The sequence below is a fragment of the Lotus japonicus genome, chromosome 2 (genome assembly GCF_012489685.1).
Source record: "Lotus japonicus ecotype B-129 chromosome 2, LjGifu_v1.2".
In the NCBI taxonomy this organism is placed as follows: Eukaryota; Viridiplantae; Streptophyta; class Magnoliopsida; order Fabales; family Fabaceae; genus Lotus; species Lotus japonicus.
Genome location: NC_080042.1, coordinates 25,393,922 through 25,416,512, shown reverse-complemented (window position 1 = coordinate 25,416,512; position 22,591 = coordinate 25,393,922). Strand labels below are relative to the sequence as shown.

At 42.8% G+C, this 22,591-nt stretch overlaps 20 non-coding genes and 7 pseudogenes across 20 annotated transcripts; all 27 read left to right on the top strand.

The window, feature by feature from the left end:
- The first annotated feature begins 7,399 nt into the window (after positions 1–7,399).
- LOC130742203 (5S ribosomal RNA) lies at positions 7,400–7,518 on the top strand (annotated as a pseudogene).
- An 82-nt stretch (positions 7,519–7,600) lies between these two features.
- Positions 7,601–7,719, top strand: LOC130742178 (5S ribosomal RNA). Its single transcript, XR_009021042.1, has one exon. It is a non-coding gene; the product is annotated as a 5S ribosomal RNA (ribosomal RNA).
- An 82-nt stretch (positions 7,720–7,801) lies between these two features.
- On the top strand, positions 7,802–7,920 carry LOC130742169 (5S ribosomal RNA). Its single transcript, XR_009021033.1, has one exon. It is a non-coding gene; the product is annotated as a 5S ribosomal RNA (ribosomal RNA).
- Positions 7,921–17,501: 9,581 nt separating this feature from the next.
- On the top strand, positions 17,502–17,620 carry LOC130742190 (5S ribosomal RNA). Its single transcript, XR_009021053.1, has one exon. It is a non-coding gene; the product is annotated as a 5S ribosomal RNA (ribosomal RNA).
- Positions 17,621–17,701: 81 nt separating this feature from the next.
- On the top strand, positions 17,702–17,820 carry LOC130742159 (5S ribosomal RNA). Its single transcript, XR_009021023.1, has one exon. It is a non-coding gene; the product is annotated as a 5S ribosomal RNA (ribosomal RNA).
- Positions 17,821–17,905: 85 nt separating this feature from the next.
- On the top strand, positions 17,906–18,024 carry LOC130742173 (5S ribosomal RNA). Its single transcript, XR_009021037.1, has one exon. It is a non-coding gene; the product is annotated as a 5S ribosomal RNA (ribosomal RNA).
- An 81-nt stretch (positions 18,025–18,105) lies between these two features.
- On the top strand, positions 18,106–18,224 carry LOC130742181 (5S ribosomal RNA). Its single transcript, XR_009021044.1, has one exon. It is a non-coding gene; the product is annotated as a 5S ribosomal RNA (ribosomal RNA).
- Positions 18,225–18,306: 82 nt separating this feature from the next.
- On the top strand, positions 18,307–18,425 carry LOC130742175 (5S ribosomal RNA). The gene has a single exon (XR_009021039.1). It is a non-coding gene; the product is annotated as a 5S ribosomal RNA (ribosomal RNA).
- A 79-nt stretch (positions 18,426–18,504) lies between these two features.
- LOC130742188 (5S ribosomal RNA) lies at positions 18,505–18,623 on the top strand. Its single transcript, XR_009021051.1, has one exon. It is a non-coding gene; the product is annotated as a 5S ribosomal RNA (ribosomal RNA).
- Positions 18,624–18,705: 82 nt separating this feature from the next.
- On the top strand, positions 18,706–18,824 carry LOC130742165 (5S ribosomal RNA). The gene has a single exon (XR_009021029.1). It is a non-coding gene; the product is annotated as a 5S ribosomal RNA (ribosomal RNA).
- Positions 18,825–18,907: 83 nt separating this feature from the next.
- LOC130742198 (5S ribosomal RNA) lies at positions 18,908–19,026 on the top strand. The gene has a single exon (XR_009021060.1). It is a non-coding gene; the product is annotated as a 5S ribosomal RNA (ribosomal RNA).
- An 81-nt stretch (positions 19,027–19,107) lies between these two features.
- LOC130742208 (5S ribosomal RNA) lies at positions 19,108–19,226 on the top strand (annotated as a pseudogene).
- An 80-nt stretch (positions 19,227–19,306) lies between these two features.
- Positions 19,307–19,425, top strand: LOC130742199 (5S ribosomal RNA). Its single transcript, XR_009021061.1, has one exon. It is a non-coding gene; the product is annotated as a 5S ribosomal RNA (ribosomal RNA).
- A 254-nt stretch (positions 19,426–19,679) lies between these two features.
- Positions 19,680–19,798, top strand: LOC130742204 (5S ribosomal RNA; annotated as a pseudogene).
- Positions 19,799–19,879: 81 nt separating this feature from the next.
- LOC130742202 (5S ribosomal RNA) lies at positions 19,880–19,998 on the top strand (annotated as a pseudogene).
- Positions 19,999–20,076: 78 nt separating this feature from the next.
- On the top strand, positions 20,077–20,195 carry LOC130742166 (5S ribosomal RNA). Its single transcript, XR_009021030.1, has one exon. It is a non-coding gene; the product is annotated as a 5S ribosomal RNA (ribosomal RNA).
- An 86-nt stretch (positions 20,196–20,281) lies between these two features.
- Positions 20,282–20,400, top strand: LOC130742176 (5S ribosomal RNA). The gene has a single exon (XR_009021040.1). It is a non-coding gene; the product is annotated as a 5S ribosomal RNA (ribosomal RNA).
- Positions 20,401–20,482: 82 nt separating this feature from the next.
- Positions 20,483–20,601, top strand: LOC130742194 (5S ribosomal RNA). Its single transcript, XR_009021057.1, has one exon. It is a non-coding gene; the product is annotated as a 5S ribosomal RNA (ribosomal RNA).
- Positions 20,602–20,682: 81 nt separating this feature from the next.
- Positions 20,683–20,801, top strand: LOC130742213 (5S ribosomal RNA; annotated as a pseudogene).
- Positions 20,802–20,880: 79 nt separating this feature from the next.
- Positions 20,881–20,999, top strand: LOC130742167 (5S ribosomal RNA). The gene has a single exon (XR_009021031.1). It is a non-coding gene; the product is annotated as a 5S ribosomal RNA (ribosomal RNA).
- An 87-nt stretch (positions 21,000–21,086) lies between these two features.
- On the top strand, positions 21,087–21,205 carry LOC130742170 (5S ribosomal RNA). The gene has a single exon (XR_009021034.1). It is a non-coding gene; the product is annotated as a 5S ribosomal RNA (ribosomal RNA).
- Positions 21,206–21,287: 82 nt separating this feature from the next.
- On the top strand, positions 21,288–21,406 carry LOC130742168 (5S ribosomal RNA). The gene has a single exon (XR_009021032.1). It is a non-coding gene; the product is annotated as a 5S ribosomal RNA (ribosomal RNA).
- An 82-nt stretch (positions 21,407–21,488) lies between these two features.
- LOC130742200 (5S ribosomal RNA) lies at positions 21,489–21,607 on the top strand (annotated as a pseudogene).
- Positions 21,608–21,688: 81 nt separating this feature from the next.
- On the top strand, positions 21,689–21,806 carry LOC130742197 (5S ribosomal RNA). Its single transcript, XR_009021059.1, has one exon. It is a non-coding gene; the product is annotated as a 5S ribosomal RNA (ribosomal RNA).
- Positions 21,807–21,886: 80 nt separating this feature from the next.
- LOC130742205 (5S ribosomal RNA) lies at positions 21,887–22,005 on the top strand (annotated as a pseudogene).
- Positions 22,006–22,259: 254 nt separating this feature from the next.
- Positions 22,260–22,378, top strand: LOC130742174 (5S ribosomal RNA). Its single transcript, XR_009021038.1, has one exon. It is a non-coding gene; the product is annotated as a 5S ribosomal RNA (ribosomal RNA).
- Positions 22,379–22,460: 82 nt separating this feature from the next.
- LOC130742185 (5S ribosomal RNA) lies at positions 22,461–22,579 on the top strand. The gene has a single exon (XR_009021048.1). It is a non-coding gene; the product is annotated as a 5S ribosomal RNA (ribosomal RNA).
- Positions 22,580–22,591: the final 12 nt, after the last annotated feature.

The window sequence follows — 22,591 nt, the reverse complement described above, 5'->3', positions numbered from 1 at the left end:
TTCCTCTTCAAAACCTGGTCGAGTCCGCCATGTAAAGCTGTCAATCTCCACCGGCAACATGGCATCTACCCCGTAGGTCATTCTAAAGGGGGTTTCCCTTGTAGTAGATTGCTCGGTGGTGTTGTACGACCACAGCACCGCTGGAAGTTCATCCAACCAAGCTCCCTTAGCCTCCGCGAGCCGTCGTCTTAGTCCTCGTAGGATTACCCTGTTTGCAGATTCCACCTGCCCGTTCGTCTGCGGATGCTCAACAGAGGCGAACCTCATCTGTATGCCCATTTCCTTGCAGAACTCCCTTGTTTGACTGCTTGAAAACTGGGTCCCATTGTCAGATACGATCGCCCTTGGGATCCCGAACCTGCAAACAATACGTTTCCAGTAGAAATTGACTATCTTTGCAGAAGTAATCTTGGCCAAGGCTTCAGCCTCAATCCACTTAGTGAAGTAGTCCACCGCCACCAATATAAACTTCATTTGTGCCCTGGCGGTCGGGAAAGGTCCAACTAAGTCCACACCCCACATGGCGAAAGGCCACGGGGCGCTCATCGTTACCAACTCTTTTGGCGGTGCCTTAGACAAATCCGCGAACACTTGACACTTCTTGCACTGCTTCACGAAGTCCATACAATCTTTCCTGAGGGTGGGCCAGTAAAAACCCGCCCTCAACACTTTGCAAGCCAAAGACCTTCCCCCGATGTGGCTCGCGCACACTCCTTCATGTACTTCAGACATTATCGCTTCGTACTTCTCTGGCGATACACATTTCAACAATGGCGTCGAGAAACCACGGCGATACAAGTGTCCGTCGATGAGAGTATAGTGACTCGCCTCCCGCTGCTGCTCCTTCGTGCATTGCTCCACTTCTGCCGGGTCCCCCGCCAAGATAGATATTATGGGATCCATCCATGTTCTCCCTCTGTTTACGCAGGCCATGAGCTCGCCTTCGATGCTTGGGTACGCCAGCGTTTCCTGAATCACACTTTTGTTATTGCCGGGCTTCCGCGTGCTTGCCAGTTTGGCTAGCGCGTCCGCCCGCTGATTTTCTGCCCGAGGAACGTACTCCACCACAACCTCTTGAAAGAGTGTCATCAAATACCGTACCCGCTCAAGGTACTTGATCAGATTAGGATCTTTAACCTGGAAAGTTCCCTTCACTTGATTCTCCACCAATTGCGAGTCCGTTCTTATCAACAAACTCCTGATCTTCACTTCCCGCGCCAACTTCAATCCGGCGATGAGAGCTTCATATTCTGCTTGGTTGTTCGTTGCTTTGAACTCGAATTTCAGGGATTGCTCCAACACTAGTTCCCCCGACCCTTCTAACGTTACTCCCGCGCCGCTGCCACTACTATTGGAGGATCCATCCACGAAGAGAGTCCACTGAGTGTCCACTATTTCAAACCGATCTGGAGTCAACTCGACCACAAAGTCAGCTAGTGACTGCGCACCAACCGTGCCCCGCTTATCGTATTGCAAACCATACTCTGACAATTCAACCGACCAGGCGACCAATCTACCTGATAAATCCGGTTTTTGTAATACTTATCTCAAGGGCAAATCCGTCCGCACCTTCACGGGAAAACTGTGAAAATAAGGTCTCAACCGCCGGGCGGTGACGAGGACCGCCAGCGCCGCCTTCTCAATTTTCTGATATCTGACCTCCGCGCCCTGGAGTGTGTGACTAACAAAATAAACAATTCGATGCTCGCCATCTATCTCCTGCAACATCACAGAACTCAGAGCACTATCGCTCACAGCAAAATACAAATGCAGCGGGTGTCCCTGTATTGGTTTCGACAAGATCGGCGGTGACGATAGGAGTTCCTTGAGGCGAACGAAAGCTTCCTCACACTCCGCCGTCCACTCGAATGCGACATTCTTGCGAAGACACTTGAAAAAAGGAAAAGATCTGTCACCAGACTTGGGAAGAAACCGAGATAAAGCTGCTATTCGCCCCGTCAAACGTTGGACCTCTTTCACATTGGAAGGGCTTTTCATCTGCTGTATCGCCTTGCATTTTTCTGGGTTTATCTCGATTCCTCTGGATGTGATCATGAATCCCAAAAACTTGCCCCCCTGAACACCAAAAGAGCATTTCTCCGGATTGAGGCGCATACTGTGCTTCCTTATTTCGCCAAATGCTTCCTCCAGATCTTGATGATGGTCTAAACCTCGTACTGATTTAACAATCATGTCATCAACGTAAACCTCCATGTTTCTTCCCACCTGCCCAGCAAAAACCCTATCCATCAATCTTTGGTAGGTAGCCCCAGCGTTCTTTAGTCCAAACGGCATGGTGCGATAGCAATAATTGACTCTGGCAGTCATAAAAGCCGTTTTGTCCTCGTCTGCCGGGTGCATGCGGATTTGATGATAGCCAGAATAAGCATCCATCAAGCTAAGCAGTTCGTTGCCCGAGGCACCATCAACAAGGCTATCGATGCTGGGAAGGGGATACGAATCTTTTGGACATGCTTTGTTTAAGTCTGTGTAATATACACACATTCGCCATTTCCCGTTCGCCTTCTTCACCATTACGACGTTCGCCAACCACGTCGGATACTTCACTTCCCTGATGAACTCTGCCGCCAACAACTTGTCGACCTCCTGTTGCACCGCCTTCCCTTTGTCGCCACCCAAGCGCCTCCTAAGTTGTGAAACTGGCTTGACACTTGGATTCAATGCTAACCGATGGCATATGAAGTTTGGATCAATTCCAGGCATGTCTTTGCAGCTCCAAGCAAACAAGTCTAAGTTCTCCCCAAGCAGTTTTGTCAGGCGCGTCTCCTGCTCTTCTGTCAGTCTGGTCCCAATCTTCAAAGTGCGATCGCCAAACTTTAGCGCCTTCGTTTCCTCAATTGGCGTGGGCCTATTTACTCGCCCCTCGCCCCGTGGATCAAGGTTTTCATCCGAGGCTTCGATTTCATAACATCTATGACCAACCAACGCACTCTTCTTGCCGTACAAGTTAAGGCAATTATTGTAACACTCCCTCGCCATCTTCTGGTCCACCTTCAGCTTTCCCACCTTTCCACTGCTTAGCGGATACTTGACCGCCAAGTGGGCTGTCGAAATTACAGCACAAAGGCGATTCAATGTATTTCGCCCAATGATGACATTGTAGGATGCTACCACCTGGAGAACCAGATACCTTACCTTCAAAACCCTAGCACACTCGTCTTCCCCAAATATTGTGTCTAGATCAATGTATCCCCGTACCATTACTTGCTCCCCCGCGAAACCTACCAAGGTTCCCGCGTATGGAGTTAGATCATTGTCAGTTAGTCCCAACTTGTCAAATGCATCACCATAGATAATATCAGCCGAACTACCCTGATCCAGGAGTACCCTTCTAACGTTGAAACTGTTCATCCTTAACTGCACCACAATCGGGTCGTCCTTATGAGGCTTTATCCCCTCAAAGTCCGCCATCGAGATTGTTATGTCAGGGTGTACGAATCCAAAAGCGACCTCATGAACGGAATTAACGGCACGAACATGGCGCTTACGCGCCGCATGAGTGTCGCCACCGCCGCCAAATCCCCCGGCGATGGTGTTGATGGTCCCGACGGGCGGTCCTGAGTGTTGAGCGAACGTGTCATCAGCCCCTTTTGTGGCGATAGCCGCTGATTCTTGCTTTTTCTTGCCCTTAGTGTCCGCTCGCTCCTCCTCCCGCTTGTGCGCTTTGTTTTGATCGCCACCATTGCGCCACTGGCCTTGACGATTTCCTTGATATCCCGCCCGAATCAACTTATCAATCTCCCGCTGCAAAGTCCAACAGTCATCCGTATCATGCCCGGCGGACCGGTGGAACTCGCACCACTTCTTGGGATTGGCGTCCCGTGGCTGATACTTTGGGGCCTCCGGCTCATCCACTAGATTTGCGTCGCTTGCCCCTCGGAGCATATCCGATACATCTGTGTTCATCACCATATCAGTTTCCTCCCGCTGGCGATGAGACTTAGATTGCCAAGGCCGACGTTGTTCATAATCATCGCGCCGTGGGTACAACTGTTCCTTGGTCGGTTTGAATACCGACTTCCCCTTACCTGGCCTCTGCTGTTTGCCATCCCCCTTATCTTCGCCGCTCCTATCTTTTTTCACGCGCTTGGGCGACGTGTCGCCCTTTTCCAACTTCGCGCGCTTTCTTTTGAAAGCGTCGTCCTCCTCGTCGAGAATATAAGTGCTGGCACGAGCACGCATCTCTCCCATCGAGCGCGCCGGCTTACGTGTCAATTTGCTGTTCAACCCTCCCGGCAGCAAACCGTTTTTAAATGCTAAAGCACAAGCTCGAGGCTCCTCGTCCTCTACCTTTACCGACGCCACGCTATACCTTGCCATGTACTCTTTCAGTGACTCCCCTTCCTGCTGGCGAATATTGTAAAGGTCATTGATCGTCACCGGCTGATTCTTATTTGCCGAGAATTGCACTAGAAACTTGGATGAGAAGTCTCTGAAATTTGAAATCGATCCTCGCGGCAAAGTTGTGAACCACGCCATCGCCGTCGATTTGAACGTCGATGGAAACATCCTGCACTTCACCGCATCTGACGCCGCAATTATCACCATCTTCGTATTAAAATACAGAAGATGATCTTTCGGATCGGAATCTCCGCTGTAAGAATCCAGAACTAATGTTTTCATGTTATCCGGAATCGCCACATTCTCAACATCTTCCGAGAACGGACGGAACTCAGCCACGGAATCTGCTTCTCTGCTTCCATCATCTCGCTGCTCGCGACGGTAGAAATCTAACTGAGCCTGTAGATGCTCATTCCGCTGCTGGATGTTGCCAATACTGCGCATCAAATGGCGCCATTGCTCCTGTGTCACCGCCGGCTGTTGTTCCGGAGCAGGTGAACCTGTGAAGGCGATGGAGGAGGTGGTGGTGATGGAAGAGGAGAAGGCGACTGTACTCCTGTCGTTCGTACCGGAGAATCCAGGTCCACACGATGAGGCCGCCGAGGCGGCGAAATCCGCTGTCGCATTGGTGAATGATGCTGCCTCCTGCGTCGAGTCTCCATCCAAACCAGAAACGATGCAAACTCGATCGGAGAACCAACACTAGTCACAGAATCAAAATCAGAAAACCAGAGAATTGCCTAATCACAATCAGAGGTAACTTCATGCGCAATCAATCCACGTGAATGGGAGTAGAAAGTTTACAGTCCCCACAGACGGCGCCAAAATGTTCTGGGAATGAACATTGAAGAGAGGCATAGTACCTAGAGGTAGAGGGATTGTGCCAAGAGAGAATGAGAGTGAGAGAGAGTGCTGAATTTCAAGGGTTATTTCATCAAATGAGCCAAAAGTCCTTTACAATTGATAACTACCTCCTATTTATAGAGCTTGGGTACTACCTATTGGGCCAATTGGGCCTCCGAGATCAAGGCCCATCTGAAGGCCAGGGCCCCGCCTCAGGGCGGGATACATGCTGGGCGTTGCCCCTCTAGGGGCTCGCCCAGTCCACGCATGCACCACACATCCTAAATTACCCAATTAGCACTTGGCATATAAGTCAATCTCAAAAGCATTCAGTAGATTCATCATCTACATTGTCAGCCGAAGCCTCAGAAAACATTTTTCAATCACACACAATCCAGTGCATAAACAGTAAACAATGTCGAAAGCATCGACCCTAAGCATTAACTAGAGATTCAGTGAGATGCCCTCACCTGTAGATTCTCCAGGACGATCTCCTAACACTTGTTCACAATCAAAGGCTTGCTCCTCTGGGAATTCCTCAAAATCACCTTTAGAGCAAAACCACAGAAATACTATTAGAATCTATCGCAAACTAAGCTATCGATACTTACTAAGGTTACTCGAAGTAATCTATACTCTAAGGTACGATAATCTAGCGCGAAAAGACAAGTTTTCGGAAAAGGAAATTTTCCTCCTCCTCCCCTATAGGCTCGGCCACTTTAGGTAATTAGGAGACTCGATTTTTCTTCGATCAAACTTGGTTCCTATGCTATCATTAGCCGTAACTAAGGTTATTCTGAACTCGGAAAAATTATCGGATCAAAAACTGTCGCAGGGGTATTTTGGTCATGATTTTTAACTTAGGATTTTCAAAACTGAAATCCCAAAAACCAAATTTTGCAGGGACGTCACCAACGACGTTTATGACAACTAATCCTACTAGCACTAAGCTAAGGCGATAGTTTTCAGCCTAAAGGTTGAAGCTTTACACCAAAAACTCCAAAAATGGGTATTTTAGGTTCAAATTGATTCCGGCGGAATTCCGGCGACATAACGGAAAATCTAACCCGGCAGAAGTGATCTTGGGCGCATAAGGAAGAGGTTTAGAATCATAAATGAAAGATTCAGGATAGTTTTGCAAAAACCCATAAACTATCAGCTCAGAAAAGTCTACAGAAAAGCTATGGAAAAAGCGATCAGAGGTAAGGATTAGCGACTATACCTCGAAGCCTTGAAGTAGCAACTAACGGATCAACGATCAAGCAAGCGATGAACAAAATTCTTCTTCCTTCTTCCTTGTTCTTGGCCGCGGGTTTGAGGAGAGAAAATGGAGGAAAATTTGAGTTTTTCTTCCTTTCTTTGCTATATATAAAGGTTGGAAATTCGCGGGAAAATGAAAGTTTCGCGAATCTGATTTTTCCGGCGTCATTCTCCGTGAATTAATAGATATGTTTTGGCGAAAGAATTCCAAAACTAAAATGAGGTCTCTTTGTATTTTTGGCAACTAAAGCATAGTCGGTATAAAACTATTTTACCCGATAAGTTGCTTTTTGCATCGGATGTCGGAATGGAAAACTTCCTTCTGAAGAAAGATTGAAATCATCAAGAGAAATGGGTGTACGCGTGTAGAATATTCATTTGAAGCTCTGAATAGAAAAAGTCTTCATCGTCGAGAAATTCTAGGGTTTTGAAATACCAGGGATTCGGTTTCGGCAAACTTCCGATGATTGGAATCGGACGTTCGTAGATCCTAGAGTTTCGCCTCGAAACGATTGTGATATATGGAAAAAGAGAAGTTCTAACATTTCTCTGAAGATTTTTGGAATTAACTTCCGTCGTGCCTAAAAGTGAAAATTAGCTATATACTAGGGTTTCTGACCTAGGTTTAAGCGTAAAACGTTCGTGCTATAACTTTTATCGATCATAATGCAATCCTTGAACTTTTCCTGAACTTTCTCCTTCATAAATATATTTCATTTAATAAACTTTCGTTCAGGTTTCCCTTCACATTACATCAACCCTAATCGTGAATAAGAAGTTTATTCACTTAGCATAAACTTAAAAACTCGGGCCTTACAACCTCCTGGGAAGTCTTCGTGTTGCATCCCCTTTTGCCTTTTCTTCGCAATTAATTATTATTTTTTTTTAATTTCTTAGTTTAACACATATTATGTTTTATCCCGCATAACTTTACGGAAACGATCATAGTAGAACTTATGCACCGGATTCTATCAAAACTCCGCAGTTAAGTGTGCTTAGGCGAGAGTAGTACTATGATGGGTGACCTCCTAGGAAGTCCTCGTGTTGCATCCCCTTTTGCCGTTTTTTCGTAATTCCTTATTTTTTTTAATTTCTTAATTTAACGCATATTATGTTTTATCCCGCAAAACTTTACGGAAGCGATCATACTAGTACTTGTGCACCGGATTCTATCAGAACTCCGCAGTTAAGTGTGCTTAGGCGAGAGTAGTACTATGATGGGTGACCTCCTTGGAAGTCCTCGTGTTGCATCCCCTTTTGCCGTTTTTTCGCATTTCCTTATTTTTTTTAATTTCTTAATTTAACGCATATTGTGTTTTAACCCGCATAACTTTACGGATTCGATCATACCAGCACTAATGCACCGGATCCCATCAGAACTTCGCAGTCAAGTTTGCTTGGGCGAGAGTAGTACCAGAATGGGTGACCTCCTGGGAAGTCCTCGTGTTGTATCCCATTTTGCCATTTTTTCTCAATTCCTTTTGTTGGAACATGTTGCCATGCATTTTGTCAAAACAACCGATTGTCGAAGCAGATGATGTGGCATCTAACCTCGTGAGGCTAGGACATCAGTCCTCAGCTTGTGTTTCTGTTATGGGCCTTCTTAAGATTTGTTGAAGATATGTTTTGAGTTACTTGAGGAGCAAGTAATTATTTTAGAAGGGTTTTAATTGTTGGGTTGTTATTTGTTGAAACAATCTTTGCTAAAAGATTGGTTTCTATCATTACTTGTGCAATAAGAAACCGAATCTATCAAGATTGTGTTTTTGAATTGCTGTTATTGATATCTGTTTCTTCAGCCCGTGCTAACCCTAAAGCCCATGCTACCGCTGCTGAAGTCTATAAAAGGATGAAGACCTAAAACGTGAAGACGACCGAAGCTGATAGAGAGAGATCGAGTGTTTTAGGATTAGTTATTGTGCTTCGTTCTTGTTATTTGTGAATCCTCTTTGCTCACTGATTCTATAAAGCAAAGAAGGGTTCTGTGTTGTTTGATTACATTCAAACTCTGATTGTTCATTGTGTTTACCAATCACTGTGGCAGTGATTGAGAGAAAGTGAGAGGGGCTCTCATACTTAGGTTGAGATTCTAAGTAGAAATACACTGGGTAGATTAGGAAGTTAACTATGAACTGAGTTGTTCATGAGTGTCTGTAATTCCTGAATCTTGAGATAGTGGATTTCCTTTCTTTGGGTGCAAACCCTCCAGACGTAGGTGAAAGTTTTCACTGAACTGGGTTAACAACTTCTGAGTGTTATTGTTTTGTTGTTAAGTTCTGTTTTATTGTTAAGTGATTGTCAAACCTCTTGTCCCAGGATCGTGTAGGACAATCGTATCAGAGGGAACCTGAATTACAATTGGCATCAGAGCAGGCACCCTGTTCTGGTTGGGTGAGCTCCAGGGAGTTTATTCAAGTTCTCATGGATAACAAGGAGGGAGGATCAGTCAATAGGCCACCCATTCTGGATGGTACTAACTATGACTATTGGAAGGTTCGCATGACAGCCTTTCTCAAATCGATTGACAACAAGACTTGGAAAGCTATTGTCAAGGGTTGGAAGCACCCCACTAAGGCTGAGGTTGAAGGCACCTCTACTACTGTTGTTGAAAAACCTGAAGAAGAATGGACCAGTGTTGAAGATGAAGCTGCACTTGGAAATTCAAAGGCTCTAAATGCTATTTTTAATGGAGTTCACAAGAATATGTTTAGGCTGATCAATACGTGTACTGTGGCAAAGGATGCTTGGGAAATTCTGAAAACTGCACATGAAGGAACTACTCGAGTGAGGATGTCAAGGCTTCAGATGCTTACTACTCAATTTGAAAATCTGATGATGACTGAAGAAGAGACTATTTCAGAATTCCACATGCGTGTCCGTGACTTGTCTAATGCTTCATTTGCTTTGGGAGAACCTATGTCAGATGAGAAGCTTGTAAGGAAGATCCTGAGATCTCTTCCTAGAAAGTTTGCTATGAAAGTCACTGCAATTGAGGAGGCTCAAGACATTGAGAACATGAAGGTTGATGAACTTATTGGCTCCTTGCAGACATTTGAGTTGAAACTGAGTGGAAAATCTGAGAAGAAGAATAAGAGTATTGCTTTTGTGTCTAACACTGATGAAGGTGATGATGAAGACTGTGAGGGTGAAAACTTTTCTGAGGCTCTGGCTATGCTAGCAAAAAAATTCAACAGGGCTTTGAGGAAAATTGACAAAAGAACCAGACCTAATGCTCAGAACATGAAGTTCGATGACAAACCCAAGTTTTCAAATTCTCAGAGGAAGACCAAGGAAGAAGAAAGACCTGTTCAGAACAAAGGAGTTCAATGTCATGAATGTGAAGGATATGGTCACATCAGGTCTGAATGTGCCACTTATCTAAAGAAGCAAAAGAAAGGTATGATGGTAACTTGGTCAGATGAAGACACTGAAGATGAGGAGGAGATATCTGCTAACAAAGTCAATGCCTTCTCTGGAACTATCTGTGAGTCTGAGACAAGTGATGAAGACATCTCTGATGAGGAATTGGCTGAAACTTACAAGCTGCTACACAACAAGTGGGAAGAAGCATGCAAACTTGTAAGAGAAAAGCAAAGTGAGATAGACCAACTTGTGTCTCAGAATGAACGGTTGAAAGAGCTCAGCACTAAGCTGAAGGAAGATCTGGAGAAATGGCAAAGTAAGTTTAATAATGCTGATGTTATGGAAAAAGCTAACCTAATGTTGATTAATGCAGGACTTCAAGAGGAAGTGACAATTCTGACAAGAAAACTTGAAGCCACTCATAAATCTGTTAGAATGTTGAACAGTGGTTCTGATATACTTGATGAAATTCTGAAAGAAACTAGCAAGCAAGGAGGGAGTTTGAAGGGAATTGGTTTTAACTATAGAACAACAAACAAAGAAAATCAGAAAGGTTCGAAGAAATTTGTGTCTGCTGCAAAACAAACTGAATTCAAGAAGCCCAGAGATTATCAGTTGCCAGATTCAGTGCCTCGACATGTACCTCTACATGTGAAACCCCAGCTTAAGCTTGACAAAACTGTACCTTGGAAGTGTCACTACTGTGGTAAGAATGGTCATATAAAGCCCTACTGTTACAGGTTATATGGTTATCCTCAGATGCATGATAAAAAGCCTGTTCAGATGAGGAAGCAATGGAAGCCCAAGGGTGAAGTCAGATGTCAGGTAGCCTACACGTCTTTCAGAGCATCATCTAAGGAAGATTGGTATTTTGATAGTGGCTGCTCAAAGCACATGACAGGAAACAAGAGCTTCTTGCAAGACATCAGAAGTCACTCCACCAACTATGTTACTTTTGGAGATGGAGCTAAAGGAAAGATCAAGGGAGTAGGAAAGCTTGTCAGCACAGAATCTCCTAATTTGAACAATGTGTTACTTGTAAATGGTTTAACTGCCAATCTAATCAGCATAAGTCAACTGTGTGATCAAGGGTATGATGTGAAGTTCAATAAGATAGAATGTGTTGTGACCACTGACGATGAGAGAGTTGTGATGAGAGGAGTCAGATCAAAGGACAACTGTCACATGTGGACATCAGAAGAAAAAGCTCATGTTTCCAGATGTTTGTTAACTAAAGAAGATGAGGTGAATGTATGGCATCAAAGACTAGGACATCTCAACTACAGGAGCATGCAAAAGATCATTGCTGATGAAGCAATAAGGGGATTGCCCAATTTGAGCTTGGGAGAAGGAAAGCTATGTGGAGAATGTCAGATTGGTAAGCAAACTAAGGTGCCACACAAGATGCTCCAGCATCAGACCACGACGAAGGTTCTGGAATTGCTTCACATGGATCTCATGGGTCCCATGCAGGTTGAAAGCTTGGGAGGAAAAAGGTATGTGTTTGTCTGTGTAGATGATTTTTCAAGGTATACATGGGTTGAATTTTTGAGAGAAAAATCAGAGACTTTTGAAATATTCAAGAATCTATGTTTGAGACTTCAGAATGAGAAGGACTGTGTGATTGTAAGAATCAGAAGTGATCATGGAAGAGAGTTTGAGAATTCAAAATTCTTGGAGTTCTGTGGAACTGAAGGTATTAGCCATGAATTTTCTGCCCCCATCACTCCACAGCAGAATGGAATTGTTGAAAGGAAAAATAGAACTCTCCAGGAATCAGCTAGAGTAATGTTACATGCTAAGAAGATTCCACACCAGTTCTGGGCTGAAGCTATGAGTACTGCCTGTTACATACATAATAGAGTCACCATCAGGGCAGGGACATCCTCTACACAGTATGAGCTATGGAAAGGTAGAAAGCCATCTGTAAAATACTTTCACATATTTGGAAGTAAATGTTATATCCTTGCAGATCGTGATCCTAAGAGGAAGCTTGATCCTAGAAGTGATGAAGGAATTTTCATGGGGTATTCTATGAACAGCAAAGCTTATAGAGTTTTTAACTCTCGCACAAGGACCATGATGGAATCTGTGAATGTGACTGTGGATGATGAACCAAGCAAGAAGGAAGAAGCAGATCTGAATGAAGATGATGATGGTGCTGATGTTCCAGCCGATGCTCCAGCAACAGCCCTCGACAATGAGTCAGAAGCAAGTGCTGATGAAAAGGAAGACAAAGATATCACATCAAACAAAGCTCCATCAATCAGGGTTCAGAAGAATCATCCTCAAGAAAACATTATTGGTAATCTTCAAGAAGGGGTGACTACCAGATCCAGAAGTATAATTGTTCACAGTTGTTTCATCTCTAAGATAGAACCCAAGAATGTTAATGAAGCTCTCACTGATGAATACTGGATAAATGCTATGCATGAAGAGCTAGAGCAGTTCAGGAGAAATGAAGTGTGGGAGTTAGTGCCTAGACCTGAAGAAGTAAACATCATTGGCACTAAGTGGATCTTCAAGAACAAATCAGATGAAACTGGAACAGTCACAAGGAATAAAGCAAGGCTTGTTGCTCAAGGATATACTCAGATAGAAGGAGTTGATTTTGATGAGACCTTTTCTCCAGTAGCTAGACTGGAATCTATAAGACTCTTGTTAGGTGTTGCTTGTCTCTTGAAGTTCAGACTTTATCAGATGGATGTGAAGAGTGCTTTTCTGAATGGTTATTTGAATGAAGAAGTCTATGTTGAACAACCTAAAGGATTTACAGATCCGCATCATCCAGATCATGTGTACAAGTTGAGGAAGGCCTTGTATGGTTTGAAGCAAGCACCTAGGGCTTGGTATGAAAGGTTAACTGAATTTCTTGTAAGCAATGAGTACAGTAAGGGTGGAATTGATAAAACGCTGTTTGTGAAGAATGACAAAGGTAAGCTCATGATAGCACAGATTTATGTGGATGACATTGTCTTTGGAGGAATGTCGAACTCAATGGTGGAGCACTTCGTTCGACAAATGAAATCTGAATTTGAGATGAGTCTAGTTGGTGAATTGAACTATTTTCTAGGACTACAAGTCAAACAAATGGAGGATTCTATGTTCATATCACAGAGTAAGTATGCTAAAGGGTTAGTCAAGAAGTTTGGCCTTGAAAAGGCTGGTCACAAGAGAACTCCTGCTGCTACACACATCAAACTTTCCAAGGATGAGCAGGGGGAAGATGTTGATCAAAGTCTCTATAGAAGCATGATTGGAAGCTTGTTGTATCTCACTGCTAGCAGACCAGATATCACCTTTGCAGTTGGTGTATGTGCAAGATATCAAGCAGCTCCTAAGGCTAGTCATCTGCTACAAGTCAAGAGAATTATCAAGTACATCAATGGCACGAGTGACTATGGTATTCTCTATACTCATGATACAAATTCTTCTTTAGTTGGTTTCTGTGATGCAGATTGGGCCGGTAGTGCAGATGATAGAAAGAGCACATCTGGTGGATGTTTCTTCCTAGGGAATAATCTGATTTCATGGTTTAGCAAGAAGCAGAATTGTGTCTCATTGTCTACAGCTGAAGCTGAGTATATTGCAGCTGGAAGTAGTTGTACTCAACTCATGTGGATGAAGCAAATGTTGAAGGAGTATGATGTTGAACAGGATGTCATGACATTGTACTGCGACAATCTCAGTGCAATCAATATTTCCAAGAATCCCATACAGCATAGCAGGACCAAGCATATTGACATTAGACATCATTTTATTAGAGACTTGGTGGAGGAGAAAATTGTTAATTTGGATCATGTGACAACTGACAAGCAGTTGGCTGATATTTTCACAAAACCCCTTGATGCTATCACTTTTGAAAAATTAAGAGGAAGTCTAGGGATTTGTCTTTCTGATGCATAGCAATTAGCGTGCCCTAGTGTGTCAACGGCTAGTTTATTCTTGGTCATCATTAACAGCCGTTGTGACATCAGCAGAGAGAAAGTTACTTCATGGTTCACATTTCCTATAACTACCTCCAACGGGCAAATTGTGTTCTCTCAACCGCTTGTGCATCTATCTTCTTCAAGACTCATCATCTCTGATTTGCAAATCTGTTTCATTGTTCTGTACTTTGCTTGTATTTCCTCTCGATTCGTCATGTCTCAAAGTTCAGGAAAGAAGGAATCTGTCAAGGCCAAGATTGAAAGAACTGCTAAAGGAGTCAAGTGTATGGGTTTGAAGAGTGATCCTTCTCAACCGTCTTCTGTGTCCAAGAAAGCCTCCAAGAAGATGCGATCAAGAAACCCAACGTGTAAGGTCTACAAATCACAGGTCAAGAATAGCAAAGCTCCGAATGTTCCTATCCTTGAGGATGTTCCTGACGAAGAAGAAATCAATGATGAAGATTCTCCAGTGAAATCGCCTCCTGATGTTGTGCCTGATGTTGTGGCTGATGTTGAGACAACTGGGTCTAAGGAAAGTTCTGCTCAAGAAACTCCTGGAAAGGATTCCACTTCTCATGAAAATCCAGGCGATGCTACCACGCCTAATATCTCTGTTTCATCCGCTTCGAAGGATGCTGATCCAGCCTCTGTTCAGAACATCTCTGATGATGCTTCTGATGATGTTCCTCTGACTGAGACTTTTGCTGATAGTGTTGCTACGAGAATGAAGAAGAAAAGAAGGATTTCTTCTCCTGAAATCACTCCTACTCCATCAAAGAAATCCAGACAGGCCAGTGTGAAGAGTAAGGGAAAGCAAAAGGAAGCAAAGGCTCCCACTGAGAAGAAGCAGAGGAAGATTCCAGTTGAAGTTGAAGACTCTGAGTCAGATGTTGAAGTCGGTGTTCAGGACATTCGATCTTCTGATAAAAAGAAGTTTTCTGGTAAGCGTGTTCCTCAGAATGTTCCTGCTGTCCCTATTGATAGAGTGTCTTTCCACTTAGAAGAGAATGTTCAGAAGTGGAAGTTTGTTTGCAAGAGGAGAATGGCCAAGGAAAGGGATGTTGGTTCTGATGTTCTTGAATGCAGAGATGTTATTGCACTTATTGAGAAAGCAGGTCTGATGAAGACTATTCAGAATGTTGGAAGGTGCTATGAGAAGCTTGTGAGAGAGTTCCTGGTGAATCTCTCTGTTGATGTGGGACTTCCTGATAGTGCAGAGTTCAGAAAAGTCTATGTACGGGCTGAATGTGTATTGTTTTCACCTGCTGTGATCAATCAAGCACTTGGACGAAGTGCTATTGAATTTGTTGATGAAGAAGTGTCCATGGATGATGTTGCCAAGGAGCTTACTGCCGGTCATGTGAAGAAGTGGCCCTGCAAGAAGTTGTTGTCTACTGGAAATCTGAGTGTGAAGTATGCTATTCTTAACCGGATTGGTGCTGTGAATTGGGTTCCTACTCAACATACTTCTGGTGTTTCTGCAACGCTTGCCAAATTGATCTATAGGATTGGCAAGTCTATGGCTTTTGACTTTGGAACTTTTGTGTTTGAGCAGACATTGAAGCATGCTGATACTTGTGCTGTGAAGCTGCCTGTTTCATTTCCTTCACTTCTTACTGAGATAATCTTAAAGCAACATCCTCAGATTCTGAGGGCAGATGATGTGGCTATGTCTCGTGGAGTTCCAATCACTTTGGATCACCGTTTGTTTATGGAGCCACATGTTCTAGACATTGCCTTACCAACCAGCAGAACATATGCTCCTCCTGTGACTGAATCTGACGCTAAGGCCATCATTGCTGAATTACTGGAGGTTTCCAAGGCTTTGCAGGAGACAATCAGGGTGAGCACTGCCAGGAAGCTCAAAGTTGATGCGTTGCTACTCAAGCTACAAGAAGAAAAACGTCAAGATGGTGAACAAAGTGCTGCTGCTCCGAATGTGAGTAATGAAGAGGAGGAAGGATCTGAAGGGTGTGCAGAGGAAAGTGCAGAAGGATCAGGAAAGGACTCCAGTTCTGAAGACTAGTTTGTTTTGTTTCTGCTGTATTCGTGCACCCTTTGCAAATTTGTGCTAAAAAGGGGGAGTAGTATGCATGTGTTTTATGTTCAGATGTTTAAGTGAAGATCTATGTTTCAGCTGTTTTGAAATTTCAGAAGTGTGTGAACAGTGTTTTCAGATGTTTTCAGCTGTTTTGAGGTTTCAGAAGTTAGTGAAGAGTTTTTCAGATGTTTATGTTCAGAAGCTTGTGGTTCAGAAGTTGTTTATGATCAGAAGTTAGTAGTTCAGAAGTTGGTTCTGTTCAGATGTTCGCAGATCAGAAGTTTGTTTTGGTTCAGATGTTCATGTTCTCAGAAGTTAGGTGAAGTTGCTTCTGTTTCTACTGTGATATGTGTGTTCTGATAGTGTTAGCTCTGGTCTGAAGACAAGTTCAAGACGATGGCTATGTTTGTTTTCTGAAATGTTACTTCTGATGAGCAGTATTTCTGACGGTGCTTCTGATGAGCAGTTTTTCTGTTAGTTGTATTTCTGGGTATGTGCTGCCAGCTTCTGATGGTAGTATTTCTGATACGATGATGTTCAAGCTGATCTGTTTTGGTGTCATCATGTGCTGAGACTGATTGTATCTCTGGTTGTGTGTTTGTGATGTTAAAATGTTTTTGTTCCGACTATGTCTTCTGAAGTATGGTAGTTGGTTGTGTAGATGCATCAGTTTGAGGGGGAGCTCTGACTAAGGGGGAGAATTGTCTCTCTAGTTTTTTATTCTCTCTGATTGTGAGTTGTTTTAGACAAAATTTGACAAAGGGGGAGATTGTTGGAACATGTTGCCATGCATTTTGTCAAAACAACCGATTGTCGAAGCAGATGCTGTGGCATCTGACCTCGTGAGGCTAGGACATCAGTCCTCAGCTTTTGTTTCTGTTATGGGCCTTCTGAAGATTTGTTGAAGATATGTTTTGAGTTACTTGAGGAGCAAGTAATTATTTTAGAAGGGTTTTAATTGTTGGGTTGTTATTTGTTGAAACAATCTTTGCTAAAAGATTGGTTTCTATCATTACTTGTGCAATAAGAAACCGAATCTATCAAGATTGTGTTTTTGAATTGCTGTTATTGATATCTGTTTCTTCAGCCCGTGCTAACCCTAAAGCCCATGCTACCGCTGCTGAAGTCTATAAAAGGATGAAGACCTAAAACGTGAAGACGACCGAAGCTGATAGAGAGAGATCGAGTGTTTTAGGATTAGTTATTGTGCTTCGTTCTTGTTATTTGTGAATCCTCTTTGCTCACTGATTCTATAAAGCAAAGAAGGGTTCTGTGTTGTTTGATTACATTAAAACTCTGATTGTTCATTGTGTTTACCAATCACTGTGGCAGTGATTGAGAGAAAGTGAGAGGGGCTCTCATACTTAGGTTGAGATTCTAAGTAGAAATACACTGGGTAGATTAGGAAGTTAACTATGAACTGAGTTGTTCATGAGTGTCTGTAATTCCTGAATCTTGAGATAGTGGATTTCCTTTCTTTGGGTGCAAACCCTCCAGACGTAGGTGAAAGTTTTCACTGAACTGGGTTAACAACTTCTGAGTGTTATTGTTTTGTTGTTAAGTTCTGTTTTATTGTTAAGTGATTGTCAAACCTCTTGTCCCAGCATCGTGTAGGACAATCGTATCAGAGGGAACCTGAATTACACCTTTTTTTTTAATTTCTTAATTTAACGCATATTGTGTTTTAACCCGCATAACTTTACGGATGCGATCATACCAGCACCAACGCACCGGATCCAATCAGAACTTCGCACAAAAGTGTGCTTGGGCGAGAGTAGTACTTGGATGGGTGACTTCCTGGGAAGTCCTCGTGTTGCATCCCCTTTTGCCTTTTTTTCGCAATTCCTTTTTTTTTTTAATTTCTTAGTTTAACGCATATTATATTTTAACCCGCATAACTTTCGGATGTGATCAAACCGGCACTAATGCACCGGATCTCATCAGAACTCTGCAGTGAAGTGTGCTTGGGCGAGAGTAGTACTAGGATGGGTGACCTCCTGGGAAGTCTTCGTGTTGCATCCCCTTTTGCCTTTTTTTCGCAATTAATTATTATTTTTTTTAATTTCTTAGTTTAACGCATATTATGTTTTATCCCGCATAACTTTCCGGAAGCGATCATACTAGTACTTATGCACCGGATTCTATCAGAACTCCGCAGTTAAGTGTGCTTAGGCGAGAATAGTACTATGATGGGTGACCTCCAGGGAAGTCCTCGTGTTGCATCCCCTTTTCCTGTTTTTTCGCAATTCCTTATTTTTTTAATTTCTTAATTTAACGCATATTATGTTTTATCCCGCATAACTTTACGGAAGCGATCATACTAGTACTTGTGCACCGGATCCTATCAGAACTTCGCAGTTAAGTGTGCTTAGGCGAGAGTAGTACTATGATGGGTGACCTCCTTGGAAGTCCTCGTGTTGCATCCCCTTTTGCCGTTTTTTGGCAATTCCTTATTTTTTTTAATTTCTTAATTTAACGCATATTGTGTTTTAACCTGCATAACTTTAAGGATTCGATCATACCAGCACTAATGCACCGGATCCCATCAGAACTTCGCAGTCAAGTTTGCTTGGGCGAGAGTAGTACCAGAATGGGTGACCTCCAGGGAAGTCCTCGTGTTGTATCCCATTTTGCCATTTTTTCTTAATTCCTTTTTTTTTATTTCTTAATTTAACGCATATTGTGTTTTAACCTACATAACTTTACGGATGCTATCATACCAGCACCAATATACCGGATCCAATCAGAACTTCGCAGTAAAGTGTGCTTGGGCGAGAGTAGTACTAGGATTGGTGACTTCCTGGGAAGTCCTCGTGTTGCATCCCCTTTTGCCTTTTTTTCGCAATTCCTTATTTTCTTTAATTTCTTAATTTAACGCATATTGTGTTTTAACCGGCATAACTTTACGGATTCGATCATACCAGCACTAATGCACCGGATCCCATCTGAACTCTGCAGTGAAGTGTGCTTGGGCGAGAATAGTACTAGGATGGGTGACCTCCTGGGAAGTCTTCGTGTTGCATCCCCTTTTGCCTTTTTTTCGCAATTAATTATTTTTTTTTAATTTCATAGTTTAACGCATATTATGTTTTATCCCGCATTACTTTACGGAAGCGATGATACTAGTACTTATGCACCGGATTTTATCAGAACTCCGCAGTTAAGTGTGCTTAGGCGAGAGTAGTACTATGATGGGTGACCTCCTGGGAAGTCCTCGTGTTTTATCCCCTTATGCCGTTTTTTCGCAATTCCTTATTTTTCTTTATTTCTTAATTTAACGCATATTGTGTTTTAACCCGCATAACTTTACGGTTCGATCATACCAGCACTGATGCACCGGATGCCATCAGAACTCCGCAGTCAAGTTTGCTTGGGCGAGAGTAGTACCAGAATGGATGACCTCCTTGGAAGTCCTCGTGTTGTATCCCCTTTTGACATTTTTTCGCAATTCCTTTTTTTTTAATTTATTAATTTAACGCATATTGTGTTTTAACCCGCATAACTTTACGTATGCGATCATACCAGCACCAACGCACCGGATCCAATCAGAACTTCGCAGTAAAGTGTGCTTGGGCGAGAGTAGTACTAGGATGGGTGACTTCCTTGGAAGTCCTCGTGTTACCTCCCCTTTTGCCTTTTTTTCGCAATTCCTTTTTTTTTAATTTCTTAGTTTAACGCTTATTATGTTTTAACCCGCATAACTTTCGGATGTGATCATACTCTGCAGTGAAGTGTGCTTGGGCGAGAGTAGTGCTAGGATGGGTGACCTCCAGGGAAGTCCTCGTGTTGCATCCCCTTTTGCCTTTTTTTCGCAATTAATTATTATTATTTTTTAATTTCTTAGTTTAACGAATATGATGTTTTATCCCGCATAACTTTAAGGAAGCGATCATACTAGGACTAATGCACTGGATTCTAACAAAACTCCGCAGTTAAGTGTGCTTAGGCGAGAGTAGTACTATGATGGGTGACCTCCTGGGAAGTCCTCGTGTTTTATCCCCTTATGCCGTTTTTTCGCAATTCCTTATTTTTTTAATTTCTTAATTTAACGCATATTGTGTTTTAACCCGCATACCTTTACGGATTCGATCATACCAACACTAATGCACCGGATCCCATCAGAACTTCGCAGTCAAGTTTGCTTGGGCGAGAGTAGTACCAGAATGGGTGACCTCCTTCGAAGTCCTCGTGTTGTATCCCTTTTTGCCATTTTTCGCAATTCCTTTTTTTTTAATTTATTAATTTAACGCATATTGTGTTTTAACCCGCATAACTTTCAGATGTGATCATACCTTCACTAATGCACCGGATCCCATCTGAACTCTGCAGTGAAGTGTGCTTGGGCGAGAGTAGTACTAGGATGGGTGACCTCCTGGGAAGTCCTCGTGTTGCATCCCCTATTGCATTTTTTTCGCAATTAATTATTATTATTTTTTAATTTCTTAGTTTAACGCATATTATGTTTTATCCCGCATAACTTTACGGAAGCGATCATACTAGGACTAATGCACCGGATTCTATCAGAACTCCGCAGTTAAGTGTGCTTAGGCGAGAGTAGTACTATGATGGTTGACCTCCTGGGAAGACCTTGTGTTGCATCCCGTTTTGCCGTTTTTTCGCAATTCCTTATTTTTTTTAATTTCTTAATTTAACGCATATTGTGTTTTAACCCGCATAACTTTACGGATTTGATCATACCAGCACTAATGCACCGGATCCCATCAGAACTCCGCAGTCAAGTTTGCTTGGGCGAGAGTAGTACCAGAATGGATGACCTCCTTGGAAGTCCTCTTGTTGTATCCCCTTTTGCCATTTTATCGCAATTCCTTTTTTTTTTTAATTTATTAATTTAACGCATATTGTGTTTATCCCGCATAACTTTACGGATGCGATCAAACCACTACCAACGCACCGGATCCAATCAAAACTACGTAGTAAAGTGTGCTTGGGCGAGAGTAGTACTAGGATGGGTGACTTCCTAGGAAGTCCTCGTGTTGCTTCCCCTTTTGCCTTTTTTTCGCAATTCCTTTTTTTTTTATTTCTTAGTTTTACGCATATTATGTTTTAACCCGCATAACTTTCGAATGTGATCATACCTGCACTAATGCACCGGATCCCATCAGAACTCTGCAGAGAAGTGTGCTTGGGCGAGAGTAGTATTAGGATGGGTGACCTCCTGGGAAGTCCTCGTGTTGCATCCCCTTTTGCCTTTTTTTTCGCAATTAATTATTATTATTATTTAATTTCTTAGTTTAACTCATATTATGTTTTATCCCGCATAACTTTACGGAAGCGATCATACTAGGACTAATGCACCGGATTCTATCAGAACTCCGCAGTTAAGTGTGCTTAGGCGAGAGTAGTACTATGATGGTTGACCTCCTGGGAAGACCTCGTGTTGCATCCCCTTTTGCCGTTTTTTCGCAATTCCTTATTTTCTTCAATTTCTTAATTTAACGCATATTGTGTTTTAACCGGCATAACTTTACGGATTCGATCATACCAGCACTAATGCACCGGATCCCATCAGAACTCTGCAGTGAAGTGTGCTTGGGCGAGAGTAGTACTAGGAAGGGTGACCTCCTGGGAAGTCTTCGTGTTGCATCCCCTTTTGCCTTTTTTCGCAATTAATTATTTTTTTTTAATTTCATAGTTTAACGCATATTATGTTTTATCCCGTATGACTTTATGGAAGCGATCATACTAGTACTTATGCACCGGATTTTATCAGAACTCCGCAGTTAAGTGTGCTTAGGTGAGAGTAGTACTATGATGGGTGACCTCCTGGGAAGTCCTCGTGTTTTATCCCCTTATGCCGTTTTTTCGCAATTCCTTTTTTTTTTTATTTCTTAATTTAACGCATTTTGTGTTTTAACCCGCATAACTTTACGGATCGATCATACCAGCACTAATGCACCGGATCCCATCAGAACTCCGCAGTCAAGTTTGCTTGGGCGAGAGTAGTACCAGAATGGATGACCTCCTTGGAAGTCCTCGTGTTGTATCCCCTTTTGACATTTTTTCGCAATTCCTTTTTTTTTAATTTATTAATTTAACGCATATTGTGTTTTAACCCGCATAACTTTACGTATGCGATCATACCAGCACCAACGCCCCGGATCCAATCAGAACTTCGCAGTAAAGTGTGCTTGGGCGAGAGTAGTACTAGGATGGGTGACTTCCTTGGAAGTCCTCGTGTTACCTCCCCTTTTGCCTTTTTTTCGCAATTCCTTTTTTTTTAATTACTTAATTTAACGCTTATTATGTTTTAACCGGCATAACTTTCGGATGTGATCATACTCTACAGTGAAGTGTGCTTGGGCGAGAGTAGTGCTAGGATGGGTGACCTCCAGGGAAGTCCTCGTGTTGCATCCCCTTTTGCCTTTTTTTCGCAATTAATTATTATTATTTTTTAATTTCTTAGTTTAACGAATATGATGTTTTATCCCGCATAACTTTACGGAAGCGATCATACTAGGACTAATGCACCGGATTCTATCAGAACTCCGCTGTTAAGTGTGCTTAGGCGAGAGTAGTACTATGATGGGTGACCTCCTGGGAAGTCCTCGTGTTGCATCCTCTTTTGCCGTTTTTTCGCAACTCCTTATTTTTTTTTATTTCTTAATTTAACGCATATTGTGTTTTAACCCGCATAACTTTACGGATTCGATCATACCCGCACTAATGCACCGGATCCCATCAGAACTCCGCAGTCAAGTTTGCTTGGGCGAGAGTAGTACTAGAATGGATGACCTCCTTGGAAGTCCTCGTGTTGTATCCCCTTTTGCCGTTT